Raw genomic sequence first — 11,790 nt, forward strand, 5'->3', positions numbered from 1 at the left:
CGGGTGGCGGAGGTACAACAAGAGCTCCAGGATCTCGTGAGGAAACATGAGAGCCTGGAGCGTGACTCGAAGACTCGAGAGTCTGAGCTTGCAACGGCTCTTGAGAGTGCCAAAGCCGCTAAGGCCGAAGCCTACAAGGCCCTCCAGGAGATAGAGGCGGTGAAGAAAATAGCAGCGGGTAAGGCATTTTTCATGCAAAGTAAGCATGTGAGTGTTAACTACCTGTCGCTTACCCGAATTCGGAGCTCTCCAGGATCATTCGCAGATCTTCCCTGCAGCGTGTCCGATGCTGCCACATTCTACCGGGCCGAGGAGGGGAGCACAACGGAGAAGGTCTTCTAGTCTCAGTATGCTGAGGTCGGACATCCGGTGCCCCTTAGCGACCAGCTGAAGCAGCTGGTCGAGCTCCACAAGGCGGCCGAACAGGCCATGAAGGGCCTCATAGTTTGGCTGTGGCCTAAGGAGGCTATGCCTAGGATCTACTTCGGTCTGGTGCGGCGGCTGGTGGACATGTGCCCGTGGGATGAAGTTATCAAGCACTCCGCCTGTATTGAGGGTGCGCGTCGGGCCCTTGCCCGCGCAAAGGTGCACTCGGGCAAGATGGATGCCCAGAAGCTTGTGACGGACCCCCCACCAGAGGGCAAGGAGCATCGCACGCCCGAGATGTATTATAGGAGTGTGCTGAAGGGCGCCCGCACTATTGCGGGTGAGTGCTCCAAAGATGTAATATTTGAGTAGACTCGCATTTTGTTATCCTGTGCGCTGAAAACTTGGTTCATATGCGCTAAGCAACGCTTGTTAATTTAAAATATTACCTTCTGTGCAGCTGTTTATCAAATCTGAGAGATGGCAAGTCGTCGGCTTCAGCCCCCATGCCACGAGTGCTGGGGTGTTCGGGATAAACTCGAGCGCTCTTGTTCCCATTTTTGGGTCCATCTAGGGAGGCGCTCAACACAACGAACAAGGCAACCGGACTTATAATGCTTGAACACTCTCACTTAGCCATAGGATTCTATAATTTTAAATTTCGGCGAAGCCCCTAGTTTTCGGAAGGCCGAATTTGGGGCGCTATCCACGCCTTGGCCGGACAGAATCCGGCTCCTCGCTCGAAGCGGCATAAGTATTTAGGGACTCGCAAAGAACCTCTCGAACAACGACCAGCTCTTGCCTCATCATGACGGTCAGTTTTAGCTTTCTCCACTGAGGCGTTAACCCAGCTCAACTGGGGCGCAATCGCAGTGGTTCTCCCAGTGCTACCTTAGCCGATAAAACGGAACGTAAGGTACCAAAACATGGGAGCCGGGCAAACCCAACTATTGACCCAAGAACATGATTCGGAGCCGATGCATATAATGTTATAAGTTCGGGGTGCCGCACTTGTGAAAGTGTTCGGACTTATCACACCATAACGCGGGAAACATAAGCCCCTGGTGTATTTAGCCATACCAAAACGTACGGATGCAACATGTCATAGATGAACATATGTGTAAGAAAGAAATGCAATTGGAAGCAAAAATGTGCTGCATTGCTTTATTCAAATAAAAACTGCTGAAGTGCAGGACGATACAAGTGGTGCTGTAAGCAAGGGATGGGACTGTTTAACATGTCCCCCTCCAGGGGTAGGCTACGGAATAATGCATAAAACAGATTTAATGCTCATAATGGAGACCACCTGGATTTTCGTTGTAGCCTTTCTCCTTCCCTGGCTGTTGTATCGTGGGTTCGGCATGTCTGCTGCCGGACAGGGCCTCTGGCGAACGGAGTCCTATAGGTAAAAAATAAAAGGAAAAGAAAAAGAAACGACACACTTAAGAGCCCCTGGTGTGGTTGAGCCGTAGTTTGGGCTTATCGTGGTCGAGCCCCTTGCCCCATGCCCATGGTATCTTCAGAGCGTAATGGAGTACGCGAAGGGTCTGTCTTAATGTTTTACAGGGGCTGGGGTTAGGGCCGCACTGCTACGCGTGCCCGGAACATGCCAGGTGGTCGTGTTGTAGGTTACTCCGGGCACGCTTAGCTACGTCCGGCCGCTTGGCAGCCGGACTCGAGAATTGCCTTAAAAGGCTGCTTTGTACTTCTGCCGCGAGAGCCGCTGTATGTTCCTCCGTTCGGAGGGAGCGTTCAGTGTTTCCGTTGACCGTGATGACTCCTCTAGGGCCTGGCATCTTGAGCTTGAGGTATGCATAGTGCGGCACCGCGTTGAACTTTGCGAACGCGGTACGTCCGAGCAAGGCATGATAGCCGCTGCAGAACGGGACTATGTCGAAGATTAACTCCTCACTTCGGAAGTTATCCGGGGATCCGAAGACCACTTCCAATGTAACTGAGCCTATACAATTGGCTTCTACACCTGGTATGACGCCTTTAAAGGTCGTCTTGGTAGGTTTAATCCTTGAGGGGTCTATGCCCATTTTGCGCACCGTGTCCTGATAAAGCAGGTTTAGGCTGCTACCACCGTCCATCAGGACTCTGGTGAGATGAAATCCATTGATGATTGGGTCTAGAACCAATGCGGCGAACCCACCATGGCGAATGCTGGTGGGGTGGTCCCTTCGGTCAAAGGTGATCGGGCAAGAGGACCATGGATTGAACTTCGGGGCAACTGGCTCCATCGCGTATACATCCCTGAGTGCACGCTTCCGCTCCCTTTTGGGTATGTGCGTTGCATATATCATGTTCACCGTCCGCACCTGTGGGGGGAAACCCTTCTGTCCTCTATTGTCCGGCGGTCGGGTCTCTTCCTCATCGTCGCTATGTAGCCCATTGTCACTGTTTTTGGCAATTAACTTGTCTGGCTGCTTGAACACCCAACAGTCCCTATTGGTGTGGTTAGCTGGCTTTTCGGGGGTGCCATGTATCTGGCACAAGCGGTCCAGAATTCGGTCCAAATTGGATGGACCCTGAGTTGTTCTTTTGAATGGATTTTTCCGTTGACCGGGTTTAGAGCCTCTAAATCCGGCATTGATTGCCGTATCCTCACTGTTATCGCCGTTGATGCGGCGTTTGTTTTTCTTGCGACACGACCTGCCACTACGGTCCTTGATATCCGGACTGCCAAAATTTTTGTTGAGGTTGTTGCTGCGTGCTAGCCAGCTGTCCTCACCCGCACAGAAGCGGGTCATGAGTGATGTAAGGGCTGCCATGGATTTCGGCTTTTCCTGTCCCAGGTGCCGGGCAAGCCACTCGTCGCGGATGTTATGCTTGAAGGCCGCGAGGGCCTCGGCATCCGGACAGTCGATGATTTGGTTTTTCTTGGTTAAGAACTGTGTCCAGAATTGTCTGGCCGATTCGTCTGGCTGCTGAATTATGTGGCTTAGGTCATCTGCATCTGGTGGTCACACATACGTGCCTTGGAAGTTATCGAGGAATGCGGCTTCCAGGTCCTCCCAACTCCCGATTGACTCTGCTGGCAAGCTGTTAAGCCAGTGCTGGGATGGTCCTTTAAGTTTGAGTGGGAGATATTTGATGGCGTGGAGATCGTCTCCGTGGGCCATGTGGATGTGGAGGAGATAGTCCTTGATCCAGACCGTGGGGTCTGTTGTGCCATCATAAGATTCAATATTGACGGGTTTAAACCCTTCTGGGATTTGATGATCCATTACCTCATCTGTGAAGCACAGTGGGTGTCCGGCGCCTCTGTACTGGGCGATATCACGACGGAGCTCAAAAGAGCTTTGTCTGTTGTGTTCGGCCCGGCCGGACTTACTGTGTCCGGGGTGACAGTGATCGTCACGTATCGTGGGGCGCCCACGTGATCCATAGATCGATCTTGATTGTCTTGCCTTATCCTCCAATATGTCGCGCAGGTCCGGATTGTTCCCATGTGGCCTTGTGCTTTTCGAGCGATGCCGAGGTACGGGTCTAGTGAAGGGCCTTGAGGCCTCTCTGTCGCGACCACGGGGTGGTCGATCAGCTGTATTGTCTCCTGGTGAAGCGGGATCATATGCCTCCACCTCTAATCGGGGCAGCAGCTTACGTTTGGGGTAGCTTTTGGAGGGGCGTTCGAGTTCATGCTCTTCGGCAGCGAGGACTTTGGTCCATCTGTCGGCTAGCAGATCTTGATCAGCTCTAAGCTGCTGCTGCTTTTTCTTGAGGCTGTTTGTTGTGGCCATAAGCCTGCGTTTGAAACGCTCCTGATCGACGGGATCCTCAGGCATGACGAATTCGTCGTCGTCGAGGCTTGCCTCGTCTCCGGAGGGAGGCATATAGTCCTCTACCTCTTCTTCGGCCGCTCTCTCATGAGGGCTGGCGTCCCCCTCCTCCTGTGCTGGATCTTGCTGGAGTGGGTTGTCTTCGGTGCTATCCGGTGTATTGTTGTCTCCGGTGCCGGAATCCTCATTCTTGCTATGGCGGGATTTAGAGCGGCGCCGCTGACGCCGGCGCTTGGTCTGTTTCTTGGAGGGGTCATCCTCCGCTATTCCTTCGTCGTTCCCATCCTTTGGGATATCCACCATGTATATGTCATATGAAGAGGTGGCTTTCCAGTGCCAGTGGGCGCTGGTTCTTGGTCGTCTCCGGCATCATCGTCCATACCGTCGATGTCCTCAGAGTCATAATCTAGCATGTCGGTTAGGTCGTCGACAGTGGCTACCAAGTGGGTTGTGGGTGGGCTCTGAATTTCTTCGTCGTCCGCATCCCAACCGTCCTGGCCGCAGTCCGGCCAGGCCTCTCCTGATAACGAGAGGTACTTTAGCGAACTCAAGATGTCGCCAAAAGGTGAGTGTTGAAAGATGTCCGCCGCGGTGAACTCCATGATCGGCGCCCAATCGGATTCGACTGGAGGGGGCGCGGGAGGTCCGGAGTCCGGCACCTCGGAGTCACGAGCTTCATGGGGGACAAGATCGGTGTTCGGCTCTATCACCGTAGAGGTTGCAGCCCCCGAGGTGGTGTCTAGCCATCCATCCTTGGTCTGCGCAGCCGGCTCCGAGTCGAAGATCGGAGCAGGTTCGAGTGCGGCCTCCAGGGTACTGTCCGGCTGCAGAGCTAAATCATGCCCATCGTGATAGTATGGCACGCTCGGCTGTGGCTCGAATCCGTCGAGGATCAAGTCCCCGCGGATGTCAGCCGTGAAGTTCAAACTTCCAAATCTAACCTGACGGCCAGGGGCGTAGCCTTCGATCTGCTCCAGCTGGCCAAGCGAATTGGCCCGCAGTGCGAAGCCGCCGAATATGAAGATCTGTCTGGGGAGGAAGGTCTCACCCTGGACTGCATCGTCGTTGATGATCGAAGAAGCCATCGAGCCTATCGGTGACGACACAGAGGAACTCTCAATGAAAGCACCAATGTTGGTGTCAAAACCGGCGGATCTCGGGTAGGGGGTCCCGAACTGTGCGTCTAGGCGGATGGTAACAGGAGACGAGGGACACGATATTTTTACCCAGGTTCGGGCCCTCTTGATGGAGGTAAAACCCTATGTCCTGCTTGATTAATATTGATGATGTGGGTTACAAGAGTAGATTTACCACGAGATCAAGGAGGCTAAACCCTAGAAGCTAGCCTATGGTATGATTGTTGTTCGTCCTACGGACTAAAGCCATCCGGTTTATATAGACACCGGAGAGGGCTAGGGTTACACAGAGTCGGTTACAAAGGTAGAAGATCTACATATCCGTATCGCCAAGCTTGCCTTCCACGCCAAGGAAAGTCCCATCCGGACACGGGATGAAGTCTTCAATCTTGTATCTTCATAGTCTTGGAGTCCGGCCGATGATGGTAGTTCGGCTATCCGGACACCCCCTACTCCGGGACTCCCTCAAAGTTCCTCGTCCGCGTTCAAACCAAGACGCTTTTGCTCAAGCTCAAAAATGACAACGACTACGGCACCACGAGGAAGAACGAGCGCGTCTACACCAAGAAGAAAAAGACACCGAGGCTAAACGTCTTCAACAACAACAACGAGAAGCGCAAGCTCTTGAGGCGCAACGTGCCCTTCAAGAATCCAGTCGAGCCATCGCCAACCGCAATCGCGAATGGCGCAATCAAGACGAAGCCCTTCGAGAAGAAATCCACGAGCGGAACTACCAACGCCGCGTGCAATGTCAAACTCCTCAAGCTAATCCACAAGCTCATAAAGCTCCTCCTCAACCTCAAGTTCAACAAGAGCAAGTGGATCATCGACTTCCTCCATGCCAAGAGCAACATCTCGAGGAACGAGCATTTGACGATCTTCCCCCACGGCAAGAGCGACATCACAACCGCTACTTCGACGAAGAACTCCGCTACGGCAAGCTAAAGTTCACCATGCCCAAGTTCAATGGAAGCAATGACCCCGAAGAGTACCTCTCATGGGCATTGAAGATTGGCAAAATCTTCCGGTTGCACAACTACGATGAAGAGAAGAAGATCGCTATGGCATCACTCGAGTTCCAAGACTACGTTCTCATTTGGTGGGAACAAGTGATTGAGCGACGTCGTACAAGAGGCAAACCACCAATCACAACTTGGACGGCTGATGAGGACATCAGTACCATTGTTACACCCACAGCCCCTACTACAACATATACTGGACCAAATTACTAGAGCTCGCGCACACCAATTAAATTATCAGGTACTTTTGTTTCTTGGTAATGATTCTAATGTTCATGAGAATATGATGCTGCCTAAATTGGATACATTTGTTTTGCTTACAAATGAAGGGCCTGGCATGGATAAGAGGGATGAACATTGGAGCAAGAACAAGCATGGAGTTGATGGCATGTACAAGGGGAACAAGAACAGAGTTACAAGTGATGATTTCAGGACTTTGAAGCCACCATAATGAGTGCATGAAGCCTTGGACGAAATATACAAGATGCCACTTCATAAACTTCGTCCAGAGGCTATTCTAGGTGCTGCGTCACCTTATTATTAGGCCAGGCCCATGTAATTTTGAAATACATAAGTATAGGCTGTTTTTAGAGTCCGTATGTGTGGGGAAACAAGAGATAGGGTTGGTTTCGGACCGCTTACCCAAGGGCCACGAAATTCCCCCCCTCTTTCTCCATATATACAGCCCTTAGGGCACCGTTTAGACTTTGGGTTTTGCTTAGATTAAAAGTTCGCCATAGCTGCAACTTCGCGCACTTCGTTTGTGTTCAACGACCAGACCAAGGCGTCACAGAACCCCACCTTGATCAATAAAGCTTTCATCTTATGTTCGCAATATCCAGATTGCAATCTCAGTTTCTTGCTTGTTCTTCGTTTGCTCGCAGGAAACAGACCCTCGTGGTCAGGTTGATCGTGCTCTGGCGTGGTGAATAACCTCTCGGAGTTGGTTTAGCGATTGCTAAGGCGCGACGTCCTCGCACGTTCGTAGTCGGATCGTCAAAGTCGATTTCCACCAAAGCGATATCCATTATCTCATCGAAAGACGGGACACCTTTGCCTCTATCAAGTGTGATACGGAGCATCCCACGTTCATCTCCATGTACACCTTCATAGCACATCAAGCCCCAAGTGGACCTACCGGAGTTAAGGTGAACCCGCTCTTCTTCGAGAATATCATGAATATCCATTGGGACTTGCTTGCTACCTCACCAAAGAGCTCTATGTGTCCTTAGGTACAAAGACCGACGACCACAAACTGGTGAGGAACACCCCAAAGGAGTAGGAGAAGGACCCCAAGGCCACAAGAAGGAAGAACGAGGGCATCGAGACCAACTCTGCACCTCCCAGGTGACCCCGTGCCCACGGGCCTCGAAGACCCCGTGCGCACGGGCTACTCAGAGAGTTTGCGCTGGAGCACCCCATGCGCACGGGCCTGTACCGTGCCCACGGGACCCCCGTGCGCACGGGCCCAACTTACCCCGTGCGCACGGGCCCTACAGGATGGACGGTTGTGATTGTTGTTTGGGCCTCCTCTTCCTCCACTTCGCCCCCATGACTATATATTCCATACCTATACCATTTGTTAGGGTAAGCAAAGTAGTTGATACACATTTGTGAGCTTTGCTCCATGGATCCACTCCACTAGGAGATCAAGACCTCCTCTTGGAGTGACCAAACATCAAGACCTCCTCCTAGGGGAAGGATCCCAATCATAGGATCATCAAGCCCTCATCTCCTTCATAGGATTTGGGATGAACTCTACCATGTATCTTATTTCCCTTTGATTGTTCATGTACCTTGTGGATCGTGTGTGTTTGTTGGTCTAGTGGATGTGTGATTGGACTTGTTCTTGAGTGTTCCTCTTGTTTTCCCTCTTGTGTTCATCTTGTTCTTGGGGATTCCCCCTCCAATTCGTGAAAGATCTCCCCATAGGGTTCCACCCTACATCATCTTGGTATCATGAGCCATGGTTGATCACGAAATTGGAGCCCCCCTCTTGTTTTGTTGATTTTGTCCTAAATTCGAAAATTCCCCACCAAAAATAGCCCCAATTTTTTTTGTGATTTTTTGGTTTGGTGATGTTTTGTTGGATTTGATCCATGGATTTGCTTGGTTTCAAGTGGATCTAGCATTCCCCCATCTTTTCCCCACGATACATCCCCTAAATCTCCACAATTTTCCCCAAAAAATCCCCAATTTCCGCCACGAAATCGCGAAATTTCCGCCCACCCCGTGCCCACGGACCCTAGGCCCCGTGCGCATGGGCCCCCGAAAAGTCTCTGGACACCCGGTGCCCTCAGGCCTGTACCGTGCGCACGGGACCCCATGCCCACGGGCTCCTACCCCCGTGCGCACGGCCCCCCCAGGCCAGCCGCGAGCAGTTCACCGTTTTGTCCATAACTTCCACATCTGGAGTCCGATTTTCGCGTTCTTTAGCTCGTTGAGTAGCTATTGACATCCCCCATGCCCCTAGATAGGTACCATCACCATTTGACTCCATCAAAATTTTGACATTTTGGCATCTTTGACTAGGCCTTCCACCATATCATCCGCAAAACCACCATAGTCTTCCGCAACCTAACCCGTTTCGCTCCATATAGCATTTGTGGTTGTTTGAGTGGTGACTTGAGTCTCCTAAGGTGTTTCGGCTACTTAGGGACGGTTGCTTCGTCATCAACCACCACCACCATTTCCACATAGCCTTACCCACCATACACTTCCACCATCACAACTTAACACAATTTACGGTGACCTCCAACTCTGACACCGTGTATAGTCCACCACCATATCATCCACTTCCGCATTGCCTAGTGCAACACCACCGCTTTCCGCTACCACCATTTGACATTTGTCATTTGAGACTTTGAGTTCGCGGTTTTTCCGTTTCCTAAGGTGTTTCGGCTACTTAGGGACGAGTCTACATCATCTTGGTATCTACATCAAGAACACCGCCACTCATCATCGCAAAGGACGGTAACCTCAAAGACACCATTGTATATTCCCCTTGCAATTGCATTGATAACCCCTAGTCCATTTTGCGTCACTTGCCTATCGAGACTAGCCATTTGAGTATTGCCAGCAATGTTACTTGTGCACATTAGTGATCCACCCTTCCATTGCATACATACCATATCATATTGGTATCATCATATCATCTCTTGTGTCACAAGATTGTTCCCGCATATACACAATTGCTATCTTGGTTTGTGCATTGTGCAAATTGGCCATAAAAAAAAGAAAAAAAAAGAATAAGCTTTTAAGCAAAAGAAAAGAGAACAAAGAGCTTGTAAGCAAGTGCCATAGCATCATACCACATTGCATATAAGATTGTCATATCTGATCATCTTGGATCAAACAACGGGAACTATACATACATAGCATACTTGGGATAGAAATTTATCCATTTTGCATCTTATAGGTTGTGCACAAGTGTCGTATCCGCCTATTGAGCAATCATGCTAGCGTCTCTCTTGAGTTGTGCAACACGAGCGTTTTGGTGGATTCCACATTTTGAGCTCACTCCTTGGTTGCACGACCCCATTTATCTATCCGTGTGTGTGTTTCCGTGTACCACATTTGCTATTGGTCTACTTGTCTCACTTGCGAATTTGTGAATCTTTTCCAACTTTATTGACTCTTGCTAACATTTTGCATTAAATTTTTGTGCCACTATCCTCACCAAGCTACTCCATAAGCTTTACTTGATAGGTGTGAGTGAACAAGTCCTGTACCAATTCCACTATTCTTTCATCTCACATTGAGTGAAACGATATACATCCTCAACTTGGGGAAAAGGTAACTTGGTATTGTTTATCTCATTTCCTACTCACCTCTACTCGAGTCTTGTGATGGATAGGCAAGGCATTTCACCTTCGGTCTACAACAACAACAACGAGTTCAATGCCACGAACAATAACTCCGACGCCAAGATGGACAAGCGCATGGAGGAGATCAAAGCCCTCATCAAGTCCTACAAGCGATCTTCCTCATCTTCGAGAAGACGCTCAAGAGCACATGCTTCCGAGCTACCATCTCCGGCAAGATCACATCGGAATCGACACCATCAACAACAAGAACGTGAAGGTCAAGAGCTCTACACCAACAACCGCTCAAGGACTTCACCATCTCCCTTGGCATCTTCGCCAAGTGACTTCAAGGCATCTTCACCTACGGACAAATGGCATCTTCGCCAACAAGAACCCCAAGACTACGCTCAAGAGAAGCTCCCCAAGCTCAAGTCCACTACTCCCTCGAGCTACTACGACCTCGACACCGACCACAAGATTCCTTTCGATGGGACTCAAGAACCCGAGGAGTACCTCGAGTGGGAGCGTTTGATGGACGACTACCTCAAGCTACATCAAGTCCCTTCCGAAGATCAAGTGAAGTGCGCCACAAGAAACTTCCACGACTACGCCTCGGCATGGTGGCTTCACACACCTTCGGAGAGCTATGAGATGAGTTGGCCCAAGATGAAGAGAGCTTTGCGGCGAGAGTTCGTGCCTCCAACCTACACGGAACAACTTCGACGCCAATTGGATAACACCATCCAAGGATCCAAGTCCATCGACGCGTACTTCAAGGAGATGAAGATTGCCTTGCGACGAGCCGGCATGGACGACCCCATTTCGATGAAGTTCCACTTCATGATGGGATTGAACAATGACATCTCCAAGACTATCTTCCTCAAGAACTACAAGTCCATCGACGACTACTACATTGGTGCTCTCAAGGCGGAACAAGAACTCATGAAGGCCAAGGCTTCTCCACCCCGAGCAAACTTCGCGGCGACCAAGCTCAACGACAAGCATGAGGCTAGTACCACCAAGATGTCCAAGCCTGGTGAGCTCCAAGACGATGCTTCCAAGTTTGACTTGACCACCATCCCTCTTTGTGGCATTGATGATGCCCAGTCCTCCATGACTCTTTTTCAAGATGGTGCAGCGACGAGTTCGACTACAGAGACCTTCAAGAACCAAGCTTTAGAGGCAAGCGACAAGGTGGCGAGCAAGGATGAAGCTTCCATCTTAGGAGGCGAGAGCGATGATGTGCCATCTTAGGCCTTCATCCACGATGATAGTGGTGATGTGCCATCTTCGGCCTTCATCCATGGCTACGCCTACGAGACGGTTGAGCATGGGATTTTCCCTTCGACCACGGCGACGTCCGATGACTTGAGTGACTTTTGCCACCATATTGAGATTGAGAGTGACTTCACCACTAGCCCCATATCTCATGAGTTGTCCCAATTCCCATGTGAGCAGAGCCACAACCCCCACCACTTGAGTGATTTGAGTGACTCCACCATATGCGACATTGAGTGCACCTACCTTGAGGGAGTGAGTGAGCCACCACCACATAGAGAGAGTAAGATAGTTGATAGGTCTAGTGAGGCCATTTGCATTTCTAACAACTTGACCTCTACCTCTCTTGTGCCTTCTCATTTGGTGCTAGGTTACATATATGATGACGCGCCGATCCTCGACG

The sequence above is a fragment of the Triticum aestivum genome, chromosome 4B (assembly GCF_018294505.1).
Source record: "Triticum aestivum cultivar Chinese Spring chromosome 4B, IWGSC CS RefSeq v2.1, whole genome shotgun sequence".
Lineage (NCBI taxonomy): Eukaryota > Viridiplantae > Streptophyta > Magnoliopsida > Poales > Poaceae > Triticum > Triticum aestivum.